Genomic DNA, 14,031 nt, shown 5'->3' with positions numbered 1-14,031 from the left:
CTCCTCTCCTCTCCTCTCCTCTCCTCTCCTCTCCTCTTCTCTTCTCTTCTCTTCTCTTTGATCTATGGATCAGGATGTAGAACTCTCAGCTACTTCTCCAGCACCATATCTGCCTGTATGCCACCGTGCTTCCCACCATGAGGATAATGAACTAAACCCCTAAACCTATAAGAAAGCTCCCAATTGAATGTTTTTTTAATAAGAGTTACCATAGCCATGGTGTCTTTTCACAGCAATAGAAGAGTGACTAAGACAGTATGTGTGCTTATATAGGATATATAGTAAAAGTATCCTATAAGGAATTGGTTAAACTAGTTATGGAGGGTGACAAGTCTCAAATACTTTAAGAGATGCAGAAGAGTTGGTATCATTTCCCATCAAAAGGCAATAAGGTTGAAAACTTAAAAGTCAAGTCAGTCCAAATTCTAGCATGAAACAGAGAGGGATTCATGATTTTTGATAGTTGATGGCTTCTAGAGGAGGGAGAAAGCCACTTTTCTCTAAGGATGTGGCTCCTAACAAAGTCGACCACACTCTAGTGGATGGCAATAGACCCAAAAGTGTATGAGCAACACAATTTAAAATTCATGGAATATTAAACACAAAAAAACAGATGAAATGAAGTTGGGTATTAGGAAAGTGGCAATGAATCTGGGAAGAGTTACTGGGAGAAGTTGAAGTGAATGAGATCAAAATATATTGTAAAAAATTACAAAAAAAATTTAAATATTTTTGGAAAATAAAACAAGGGAAACCAAGAAGAGCCAATATTTCAGCTTGCATCCAAAAGCAGGGGAAAAATTCAGTGTCCTAGCATAGATGACAGAATCTTTCTTGCTTGATGAGGGTCATTATTTTTCTATTCAGTACTTCAGTTGATTGAATGGGGCCCATCATTATTAGGAAGAACAACCCGCTTTCCTCTCTACCAAACAAATGTTAATTTCATCCAAAATATCTTCCCAGACACACTCAGAAGAATATTTGACTAGACATGTGGGCACCCCATGACCCAAACAACTGGCACATGAAATTAAACATCACAACTAGTAAAATCTTCTCTGATCTTGGGCATACCCAGGCTCTGACAAATCCTTTATTTCATGGGATAGGTTCAGTGGTTCCTCAGAAATGGCCCCAGTAGAGCTTTTCAACTTCTTTTGCATAATATATTTTCTCTAGTGAATACTAATGCCTTCAAGACTCAGGTCCTAGCCATTGGACTATTCATCCCCACAGAGTCTATCAGAAGACCAAGTATGTTCAAATATGCTTGGGAATTTTTTTAATTTTTTTATTTGAGAATTACATAAAATGTATTTTTTTTTAATTCTTCAGAGCAACATATATACATGAGTCTCAAATTTGGTCACAGAAAGTCTTTATTCTTGCCATATTGACAGTGAGTGATATGAGATTTCCCTCTGTATGTTGTGATTACCGTTAGTTAATGAATAAAGAACTGCTTTGAGCCTAGAGCAGAGCAGGGCAGGGTGGAGCAGAGCTAGGTGGGAAGTACTGGATTGAATGCTGGGAGAAAGAAGGGCGGAGTTGGAAGCCATGTAGCTCAAAGGGAGCCAGACGGAACTGTAGCTGGTAAGCCACAGCCACGTGGCAATACACAGATTAAGAAAAATGGATTAAATTAATATGTAAGAGTTAGCCAATAACAAACTAAAGCTAATGGGCTAAGCAGTGATTTAATTTATATAGTTTCTATGTGATTATTATGGGGCTAAGCATCCAGGAACCAACAAGCAGCCTCCTCCTACAAGTGAGAATAGAGTTTATTTAGCCTTAAATGTAGCTCTTTTCTCTCTCTGATATCAATTTAGCAATAGTTTCTTTTGCTAGAATGTATGCCTGTCCTGTAAACTCAAGGTTTACAGATCAAGCTCACCATAGGGGTTTATCAAATAATAAATACAAACATATAGGCATCCTCCTGAATACTAACCTTCATCAGGCGATGAAAGGAGACAGAGACAGAGACCCACATTGGAGCACCTGACTGAAATCTCAAGGTCCAAATCAGGAGCAGAAGGAGGGGGAGCACGAGCAAGGAACTCAGGACTGCGAGGGGTACACCCACACACTGAGACAATGGGGATGTTCTTTCGGGAATTCACCAAGGCCAGCTGGCCTGGGTCTGAAAAAGCATGGGATAAAACCGGACTTGCTGAACATAGCGGACAATGAGGACTATTGAGAACTCAAGAACAATGGCAATGGGTTTTTGATCCTACTGCACGTACTGGCTTTGGGGGAGCCTAGGCAGTTTGGATGCTCACCTTACTAGACCTGGATGGAGGTGGGCGGTCCTTGGACTTCCCACAGGTCAGGGAACCCTGATTGCTCTTCGAGCTGATGAGGGAGAGGGACTTGCTCACGGGAGGGGGAGGGAAATGGGAGGCGGTGGTGGGGAGGAGGCAGAAATCCTTAATAAATAAATAAATTTAAAAAAAAGGAAAAAGGAAAAAAACAAATAATAAATAAAACAATAAATATGTCATTAATTTATTATTTTATTTATTATTAAATACTGAAGATGAGAGACAATACTTCCTCCACAGTAGTGGTAAGAGTGGGGGAGGGGGTCACAAACTCTTCCTCCTAAGGAACTTTGTTGTCAGGCTCCTTCAATCTCAATACATTACCATCCTCAAGGCAAGCATTTAGATGAGAATCACAAAAGAGTTTCTTACCAACATGTTTGGTTTAAATGACAAATTTTGTGTTGTTTTAAATGCAGAGTTTTGTTTTGTTATGTTAACTGGCATTTGGGTTTTTTTAATGAATAAATTGAGGATGTAAAAACCTTGAGAGTTACTATAACCCTGCCAATTTCAACCTGGAAATATTTGTCTTAATTGTGTCAAAGTGTCCATTAAAAATGTCTTTTACACTATCTCTCACGCACACACCTTACTTCAAATGATACACACGCACACACCTTACTTCAAATGATACACACGCACACACCTTACTTCAAATGAAAGGGAAGCCCTCCTTTAATTGTTTTTTTTATTGAGAAAAGGAAAAAAAAACAAGTTTCTGCCTCCTCCCAGCCTCCCATTTCCCTCCCCCTCCTCCCACCCTTCTCCCCCTCCTCCCACCCTTCTCCCCTCCCCCCACTCCTCTCCCCCTCCCTCTCCAGTCCAAAGAGCAGTCAGGGTTCCCTGCCCTGTGGTAAGTTCTAGGTCCTCCCCCCTCCGTCCATAACTAGGAAGGTGAACATCCAAACTGGCTAGGCTCCCACAAAGCCAGCACATTAAGTAGGATCAAAACCCCATACCATTGTCCTTGGCTTCTCATCAGCCCTCATTGTTCGCCATGTTCAGAGAGTCCGGTTTTATCCCATTGCTTTTTCAGTCACAGTCCAGCTGGCCTTGGTGAGCTCCCAATAGATCAGCTCCACTGTCTCAGTGGGTGGGTGCACCCCTTGTGGTCCCGACTTCTTTGCTCAGGTTCTCCCTCCTTCTGCTCCTCATTGGGACCTTGGGAGCTCAGTCCAGTGCTCCAGTGTGGGTCTCTGTCTCTATCTCCATCCATCACCAGATGAAGGTTCTATGGTGATATACAAGATATTCGTCAGTATTGCTATAGGATAGGGTCATTTCAGGTTCCCTATCCTCAGCTGCCCAAGGAACTAACTGGGGACATCGCCTTGGGCTCCTGGAAGCCACTCTAGGTTCAAGTCTCTTGCCAACCCTAATGTGGCTCCCTTAACTAAGAATTGTGCTTCCGTGCTCCCCTATCCAACCTTCCTTTATCCCAATCATCCTGTTTCCCCAAGTTCCCCCCATCCTCTCCTTCTCCCTTTTCTCTCCCCATCTCCCCTTACCCCCCTCCCACCCCACCCCCAAGATCCCAATTTTCTCCCTGGCAATTTTGTCTACTTCCCATAGCCAAGAGGATAACTATACGTTTTTCCTTGGGTTCACCTTCTTACTTAGCTTGTTTAGGTTCTCCAATTGTAGACTCCGTGACCCTTATTTATGCCTAGAAACCAATTGTTTTTATGTGTTAACTTTCTGTCACTGTGGTAGAAAGCCGGATAAACAACTTACAGAAGAGAGAAGATTGCTTGGGTTCATGATTTAGAGGTTTCACTCACAGTTGCCTGTTTCTGTTGATTTGGGGCCCGTGTTGAGGCAAAACAACATGGGGAGATCTTGGAATAAGTCAAAGCTACCTCATGGTGGCCTAGAACTGAAAGAGAGAAAGAAAGATGCCGTGAAAAGAGATGAAGCTGAAATCTAAGACATACTTATAACTCACTTCCTCCCAACTGCCTTTGCCTATGAAAAGTTCTAGAACTTTCCAATGATACTACAAGTTGGAGACCAACACATGAGCTTTTGGGGGCTGTTTCAGAGTTAAATTACAGCAGCAACCTAAGTTTTCATTGTTATTTTAAGTGATATGCTCCCCAAAGTTATAGCTACTCAGTCTTAGATGTCACTCCATATGGAATTCATTCCTTCCACAAATCACTGCTTCTACTCCAACTCAGCAGTATGCAGTGCCCTCGGTGGCTTGTGAGTCTCTGCTTCATTGTCTCGCCCATCAGAAGGTCCACCTGAGGGCTGAGAATGTATCTGATTTATCGTTCTTTCCTCAGCTCCCAGCACAGTCTGACATGCAGGGTGAACAGCTCAGCCAACGGTTGGTAAATGAAGTGATCATTACAAGAGAAAGCTGTGTGTTTTATTGATTCAGTGACAAGTAGGGGATGGCACCATGCCCTCCAGGAACTTGATGTCTACTTGAGCATATTTTATAGCCCCCATTATATGCCACTGGAGCGAGCACAGGCCTGTATTTTAGTCATCTCTATATTCCATCATTTAGCATAATTCTTAGCACACTCAGTGATTCTCAGACTTGCTTCAATGATTGGTAGAGGCGAATAGGAAAGTATCTCTAAAGGAGTATCACACAATTAGTAATGAATATAAACTTCAATTGGACTTTTTTCTTAAAATAACAAAGGTACAAACACAATTTTCCTCTCCCAAACACATGGAAATGTAATATTCATTATGAGAGTTTTGAATATAATATTTGTATTCTTTGAGAATTTTATGCAATGCATTTGATCACATTTACCCTGCGCTCCTCTCTTAACTCCTCCCAGATCCATTCCCACCTTTCCACTATCTCCAAATTTCATGTCCTCTTTTTCTTTCTCTAATAAGCTATTGACTACAATATGTGCTACCCATATTATCATAGTACCATATTATCATCCACTGTCATGTGGTGGACTTTCCAGGAGCCACATCCTTAAATACACCTGTCTTTCTTTTCCCTAGAAGCCAAAGTCTGCCTATAGTTCCTCAGTAAGGGATAGAGGAGCATGAGTCCCTACCCCTCCATATTACAACGCTGACTAGCTTGATCTTGTGCAGATCTTAAGACAGGCAGCTATGCCTGCTGTGAGTTCATGAGTGCAGTGGTCCTGTAATGTCAGAAGTCATTGTTCTCCTCAAGTCACCCCCACCATCTGACTCATAGCAGCTTCCTGCTCCTTCTTCCTTAATCTTGAGGGTATATGATATAGATGTCCCTTTGTGACTGGACGCTCCAGCTGACACTTAGTCTCTGTACTTCAACAACAACAAATTGTGAGTTTCTACAAATGTTATGCAGGTAGCCAGATTCTTTTTGGTTGGATTTAAAGCCTACTCCTTAGGAAGAAATGCATGCGGGGTACTATAAAACTGGCCAAGAATAGATGGTTATAGAGCTCACAGGCCCCAGAAGTAATCCTACTATTACCATTCTGTTAAGTGAACATAGTACCAAATTGACTTCTAAATTAGTATTTCTGTGCCCATAGATTAGTACAGCTCTCAGCCTTCATCGGAGAAGTTCCTTGGTGCATCAAACAGTGTGGTTAAGTCATAATAAAATTTTAAGAAGTAAGACTTTTAAGAGATTTGGACTTCCACTTTCATGATATGATCAATCTATTCATGCTATAAATATATTTCTGGGTTATCTTGAATATGGGTTTTCTATAAAAGTCAGTTTGGTTAGGTCTCTTAAAAATATTTTTTGTTTCTCACCAAATGACTGTGCCACTTTGGGATTATAGCACTGAGAAAACTATCACAAAATGCAGTCACATAACATTGGATAAAAAGTGTGTTCCCAAAACTCAAGTTCAAACTGATGAAAGACCTCAATCTAAATCCAGATAAACTGAACCTGATAGAGGAGAAAACGGGAGGTAGCCTGGAGTGCATTGGCACAGGAGAACAAATTCCTGACCTGAAACACCAATAGCGCACGCACTAAGATCAGCAATTAATAAATGAAATTTCGTGACACTGAAAAACTCCTGTAATGCAAAGGACACTGTCAATAGGATAAACTAGCAACCTACAGAATGGAAAAAGATCTTCACCAACCCCACATCTGACAGAGGACTAATTTCCAAAATATATAAATAACTCAAGAAACTAGACATCAACAAATCAAATAATCCAATTAAAAATGGAGTACAGATCTAAACAGAGAATTCTCAATAGAGGAATCTCAAATGGCCAAGAAACACTTAAAGAAATGTTCAACATCCTTAGACATCAGTGAAAGGCAAATCAAAACAACTCTGAGATACCATCTTATATCTGTCAGAATGGCTGAGATCAAAAACACTAATATAGCTTATGTTGGAGAGGATGTTGAGTAAAGTGAACACTCTTCCACTGCTGGTGGGAGTGCAAACTTTCATAGCCACTTTGGAAGTCATTGTGGTGGTTTCTCAGATGGGAATCGACCTACCTCAAGACCCAGCTATACCCCTGCTGGGCATATACCCAAACATACTCCATCATACCAAAAAGAAATTTGCTTGGCTATGTTCATAGCAGCTTTATTCATAATAGCCAGAACCTTATAATAACCTAGATGTCCCTCGTAGGATAGAACCAAACATGACTGGCAAAAAATGTCAAAATAATATGCTGCTATGCTGATAAATTGGTACCTAGCCCAGTTGTCATCAGAAAGGCTTCATAGCAACTGATGGAAACAGACGCAGACCTGGAGACAAACATCAGGCAGGCCTTGGAGAATCTTGCAGAAAAGAGGGAGTAGGGTTTATAGAAGCCAAAGAATCAAGAACACAAACAAGAAAACCCACAAAGTCAACTAACCTGGGCTCATAGGGGTCCACAGAGACTGAGCCAACAACCAGGGACCCTGCATGTGGCTGACCAAGGCCCTCTGTATATGTTACAGTTGTGTAAATTGGTCATCTTGTAGAACTCCTAACAGTAGGGGCAGGGGTTGTCTCTGACTCTTTTGTTGGTTTGGGAAGACCCTATTTCTCACACAGGATTGCTTTGTCCAGCCTTAATATGAGGTGAGGTGCCTAGTCTTACTGCAACTTGACATGCCATATTTGGTTGTTTTGCATGTGAGGCCTGCTCTTTTCTGAACAGAAATAGAGAAGCAGTGAATGAGGGGGGTGGCAGAGAGGAAATGGTAGGAGGGACTTGGAGAAGTGGAAGGAGTGGAAACTGTGGTCTGGATGTAATAATAATAATAATAATAATAATAATAATAATAATAATAATAATAATAATAATAATAATAATGAATCATTTTAAAAAGAAGTATATAACCCCCCAAAATCCTCTTTTCACTAGAACTGACTCTGTTGTATTTTTGGCAGCAGACAACAGACTAGGATAAATGACTCAACAGAATCATTCTGCAACAGATGTGAAAGTTTGATTGACAAGTGAGGTTTGTCAATAGGCTAAAATGTTACCTTCCTTAAGTGGTAGAGGCAAGGATGGTTAATCTTAGTCAGACCTCCTGTGGCTCAGTCACAAGCCTTACCCAGAAGTGTCTGTTCTATCACGGGGTCTGACTGTGTCACTGTATTTTGGGCTCACAGTAAAGGGACTTGGTAGATAACAAAGTGTAAAAATCCTGGACTTTCTTCATCATTTCATTCAGCTTTTTGTTTAGGGTATGCTCTTTAAGTTCATTTGACTCTTATTTTTATCTTTTTTTAAACTTGAATTCTTTGAGTTTATAATTATTCTTTTAAATTCTATACCCTGTGATTCGACCAAGTAATTTTCATTAGAGAACATTTCTATAGGTTTTGGTAGCAACTATGATCTTGTCCTTTCAAATTGCTTTTGTAATGATACTGGCCATATGGGCATCTTTCATTCATTGTATGTATCTGATGTGAGATTTCAGGCTGCCTCAGGCTAGGCCAGCATACAGGCTTTATGGCAAGGCCTCGAAGTTGGGAGGTGTGGATCTTTGTGCAGATATGCAGCTCAGGATAGGCCTGGAAATTAGATATAGTATGGGTGGACTAGGAATTGAAGGAATGGGGATCATCAGAGTGGACCTGTGTACAGGGTATACAACCAGGGATAAATCTTGAGACTAAAGAGGATGAAGGTTTGCTGATGGGTTTGTAGGTAAGGAGGAACCCTCACTCACTGTTGATGAGTTGCAAAACTGGCACAATCATTCTGGAAATTCATTCAGAGAATTCTCAAATCATTACCATATGACCCAGCTATATCACTCCTTGGCATGTGCCCAAAGGAGTTGACATCCTAACTCCACAGGTAATTTACTCAGCCATGTTCATTGTTGTTCTATTTACAATCTCATTGTCCTCAACCAATGAATGGATAATGAAGATGCAATACATATACATAATGGAATACTACTCAGTTCTAAGTATAAATGAAATCATGAATTTTGCTGCTAAATAGATGGAACTAGAGAAGATCGTATTGGGTGAGGTAATCTAACCCAGATGCAGAAAGACAGATGCGCTAGCTCTCTCATTTGTGGTTCTTAGCTTTGAATCTATAAATGTTAAGTATACAACATGGAGTGACCACAGAAACAAGGGAAATAAAAATGTTCCAAGGAGGTAAAAAAAGGAGTTATAGGGTGGGGAATGACAGGTGTTGTGAATGGAGAAATTGGAAAATGAAGACTTGGGAAGAAAGAGAGGGAATAATATAGAATGAAATGGAGGGAGAAGGGATAAATTACACTAAGGATGCTGGGAAAAGACATTATGAGTCATTATTGTACATTTACCTAAAATTACATATAATACACATAAGTATGAGTACATGTACACACACTATATGCATATATGTTTCATATATGATTTCATATATGTGAATATATATATGAAGTTATGTCACTTCTAGTCACAATGCTCCCCACCCCCCACAAACCATGGACTATAATAAAATCTTACTACTGTTGAGAAACCTCTTAGCTTGTTGGTCAGGGGAGTTCAAGATATCCCCCAAAACCAATATAGGTTATTGCTGTTACACTTTTGTTGTCTCACAGGATTTGAAGGTTGACGTCCTCTTGCTGAAGACGTGAAGCTTTTCGGACACAGAATTTGGAGTAATCAAGCTGGAACTAATGTGGAAGCCTCATTCTTAAGGAGTAGCTCTTGATAGTAGCAGAAGGTACTACGCAAGCTTCCAATAGAGAGGAGTGTTCCATAATCCTACCCAACTACACAGCTGTGAAGCCTATGAATGGCAACAATGACTGGATTAGGAACATTCCTGCAATGGCGCAATAGTGGTGCTTTTATCTTAGGGGTAGCCAAAAGCTGTCTAATTCGGGGTAAGACCCACTCAACAGGAGGGAAACCATGCCTGGTACTGACTGGAACCCTAGTCAGCTACCCAATGGGTGGAGATATCATAGACATTATAGAAGAATCTAGTACCACAATTTTCCTAAACAAGTGTAATTTTCTAACTACACTTTCCATATTTACCCTTACACCTACAGGTAAGTGTAGCTCTAACCTCCCATCAAGTTTCTCTTTGCAACAAAAGGAGACATAGAAAATCACAAGCAGTCAAAATACAGAGAACAAATTATCACAAAGTGTTCAGTCCCAATTGATACATCTATAGCACAAGTCCTATACCTAAGGCCCAGAGAACAACACAGAAGTGAGGCAGAAAGATTATAAGGGTCAAATGTCCAAGATGTCTGCTATGAGATTATGCACCCTAGGAATGACAAGAAAACTTCTCCCACATCTCAAAAATATAGCTGCCTGAAGAAGGCCTGAACAATTCCAACAATAGTTGTCAACATAGCATAGATGGTCTGAACTCCAGAATATAGAAAGAACTCAAGAAATTGGCCATCAAAAGAACAGATAATCCAATAAAAAATGGAGTACAGACCAGAACTCTCAACAGAGGAATGTAAAATGGCTGAAAAACACTTAAGGAAATGTTCAACATCCTTAGTCATCAGAGAAATTCAAATCAAAACAACTTTGAGATTCCATCTTACACTTGTAAGAGTGGCCAAGATCAAAAACACTGATGACAACTTATGCTGCAGAGGTTGTAGGGTAAAGGGAAGACTCCTAAATTGCTCGTGGGAGTGCAAACTGGTAACATGCTTTTGGATATCAGTATGGCCATTTCTCAGAAAATTAGGAAACAACCTTCTCTCAAGACCCAGCAATTCCACTATCGGGTATATATCAAAAGGACGCTCAATCATGCCACGAGGACATGTGCTCAACTATGTTCATAGCAGCATTGTTTGTCATAGCTAGAACCTAGAAACAATCTAAATGGCCCTCAACTGAAGAATGGATAAGGAAAATGTGGTACATTTACACAATGGAGTACTTACTACAGAGCAGAAAAAATATCGACATCTTGAATTTTGCAGGCAAAGGAATGGAGCTAGAAAACATCATTTTGAGTGAAGTAACCCAGACACAGAAAGACAATTATCGCAAGTACTCACTCATAAGTGCTTTTTAAACATAAAGCAAAGAAAACCAGCCTACAAATCACAATCCCAGAGAACTTAGACAACAATGAGGACCCTAAGAGAGACAAACATAGATCTAATCTACATGGGACATAGAAAAAGACAAGATCTCCTGAGTAAACTGGGAGCATGGGGACCTTGGGGGAGGGTTAAAGAGGAGGGGAGATGCAGGGAGGGAAGCAGAGAAAATGTAGAGCTCAATAGAAATCAATAAAAAAACATAGCATAGATGGGAAAGTTTTGCTGGGTCCCACTTCTAGGTAGAGCTGCACGTAATTAACAAGTGCTGAGAGGCAAGAATTAGGCATCCTCAGGGATAGGCCCTAACTAATAATTCAGTATGAAATGGTCATCCCTAGAAACATATACATGCAGTCACCACTGAACAACTGACTCAGCAGGTTATATGTATGTATTTATACATTTATATGTATATTTTAACATTAATAGTGTTTAAAAGGGAAGCTGTGAATTTGGGAGGGAGTGGGGAATACATGGGAGGGTTAGGAGAGAGGAATGGAAGGAAGGAATTATGTAATTATATTTTAATTGCATAGAGGAGTAGGAAGACAGGGGCACATGATAACATCATTTGAAGTCAGTGTTATACAGAAAAGTTAAATCAAGAAACCATTGAGATTAATTAATAGATAATCTTTTTAATTAATTTATTTATTTATTAAAGATTTCCGTCTCTTCCCCGCCACTGCCTCCCATTTCCCTCCCCCTCCCCCAATCAAGTCCCCCTTCCTCCTCAGCCCGAAGAGCACTTAGACTCTTCCAAGGAACCCCCACCTCCATCCAGGTCTAGTAAGTTGAGCATCCAAACTGCCTAGGCTCCTAATGCCCTTCAATGGAAGAATGGATGAAGAAAGTATGGAATATATACATATTAGAGTATTACTCAGCAGTAAAAAACAAGGACTTCTTGAATTTTGCATACAAATGGATGGAAATAGAAAACACTATCCTGAGTGAGGTAAGCCAGACCCAAAAAGAGGAGCATGGGATGCACTCACTCATATTTGGGTTCTAGCCACAAACAAAGGACATTGAGCCTATAATTAGTGATCCTAGAGAAGCTAAATAAGGAGAACCCAAAGAAAAACATATAGGCATCCTCCTGAATATTAACATTCATCAGGCGATGAAAGGAGACAGAGACAGAGACCCACATTGGAGCACCAGACATAATTCTCAAGGTCCAAATCAGGAGCAGAAGGAGAGAGAGCACGAGCAAGGAACTAAGGACCGCAAGGGGTGAACCCACATACTGAGACAATGGGGATGTTCAATAGATAATCTTTTTAAAAAGATATTTCCAGGAAACCAGCACTAAGGCCCATTTTGTACTACTCATTTTATAACCAAGGCTGGACCCTGAGGCCAGTCATTTCTGAGTTCCCAAGCTAGGTTATTGTTGGAACACTAACCCCAGCTCTCAATATCACATGGTGGAAACAATGGCACTACTAAAGTGCTTTGAGGGTATAAAATAGAGTTTCTCAATGTTATGTGCATATGACTCATGAGTATTTTTACATGTTTATTTATTCATTCATTCTTGGAGAAGGGTTGGTACTCACCTGCCATGGTGTACAGGTAGAACTCACAGGACAACTTGAGAAAGTCAGTTTTCTCTGGTCACCATATAGATTCTGAAAATCACACTTAGGTTATCAGGGTTAATAAAAGTACCTTTACGTGCTGAGCAATTTCACTAGCACCAGACCTCTTTCTAAAATATATATCCTGAGATCAATCATGTTAAGTGAAATAAGCCAATTATTATGGTTTATTTAATTTTATTTTATGTGCATTGGTGTGAAGGTGTCAGATCCCCTGCAACTGGATCTTCAGACAGTTGTGAGCTGCCATGTGGGTTCGGGGAATTGAACCCTGGTCCCCTGGAAGAGCAGTCAGTACTCTGAACCACTGAGCCATCTCTCCAGCCCCATAAGCCAATTATTAAAAAGAAGAGTATTACATTTTCTCTCATTTGTAACAACCAGGGATGGAGAGAAAAGACATGAAAGCTAAAGAGAGACAATTATTGATTCGGAAGGAAAAGTGGAGGGAAAAAACAGGAAATAATATAAAAGAAGGAGCCACCAACATCTTATGCATATATGGAATGATACAATGAAGGTTGTTTTCTTTTTACAATCAATATATGTTAATACAAAACACCTATATCTTAATAAAAAAAACAAAATAAAATGTAAATTGTTCTTCTCTGAGTCTGGAGGAAAATGATTCTGCATCTAACAGAATATGTCTTTTTTTTGGTGATACAGCACTCTTTCCAACATGTCATAGCTCCTGGGTTCCCACAACCTTAATAGTCTCTATATGAGGACATGAGATTTCAGGGGTAGGATGCAATATGAATTTAAAGCCATTGATTTTTTTTAATCCATGCTGTCATTACACTGACATACTTTCTTTTAAGCACTATGCACTACAAATAATCCTGTTTTCCTACAACCTAAAAAAATACATCTGAACCAAGAAGAAAAAAATAAAACTATAAACAACAAAAACAAAAATAATTTTGGGTGGGAGCCTAGAAAGACAGCTCAATGCAAGCACATTCACTCATTTCACTCATGCAAAATAAATGCATACTTATGAATTCATGATTTTTAAGAAAGGAATGATATGGACAAAAATTGGATTACTAATAATAATGACTTAAGCTATTAATACAGACCTAGAGTAAGTATAATGAAAAAGTAACAAAATGTATTTTATCTACTATTTTGCAGATATTCAAAGCACAGACAGCCACCACTATAATAAATTACCAGTAAGCCATCTATCTAGTCCCTTTATCCTTTAAATATTGAAGAAATGCCAAGCTCCCAAAAGGTTTCATAATTTCCTATAGCTCTTTAAATGACCCTAATGTACAGTGTCGTCATGGTGAAGAGCCAATATGAAGACTAAACTTCTTTCTTTACACATAAAGAAACTGAGACCAAGAAAAATCGTATTATCCCTTAGTAATCAGAAACTGGACCTCCCAACTCATAACTCAATACATGGGTGTCATGTACCACTGCCTGACTATAAGATTTTTATAAAAGAGGATTTCATGATCTCAAGATTTAGTAACAAATTAACGAAGAATAGGTAAGGAAGTATAAACAAAGCAAGGGTCAGCATGAAGTAATGAGAGTTAGGCCAAGCTAA

This window comes from Microtus ochrogaster, chromosome X, assembly GCF_000317375.1.
Source record: "Microtus ochrogaster isolate Prairie Vole_2 chromosome X, MicOch1.0, whole genome shotgun sequence".
Lineage (NCBI taxonomy): Eukaryota > Metazoa > Chordata > Mammalia > Rodentia > Cricetidae > Microtus > Microtus ochrogaster.
Note: the sequence above shows the minus strand (reverse complement) of the source record.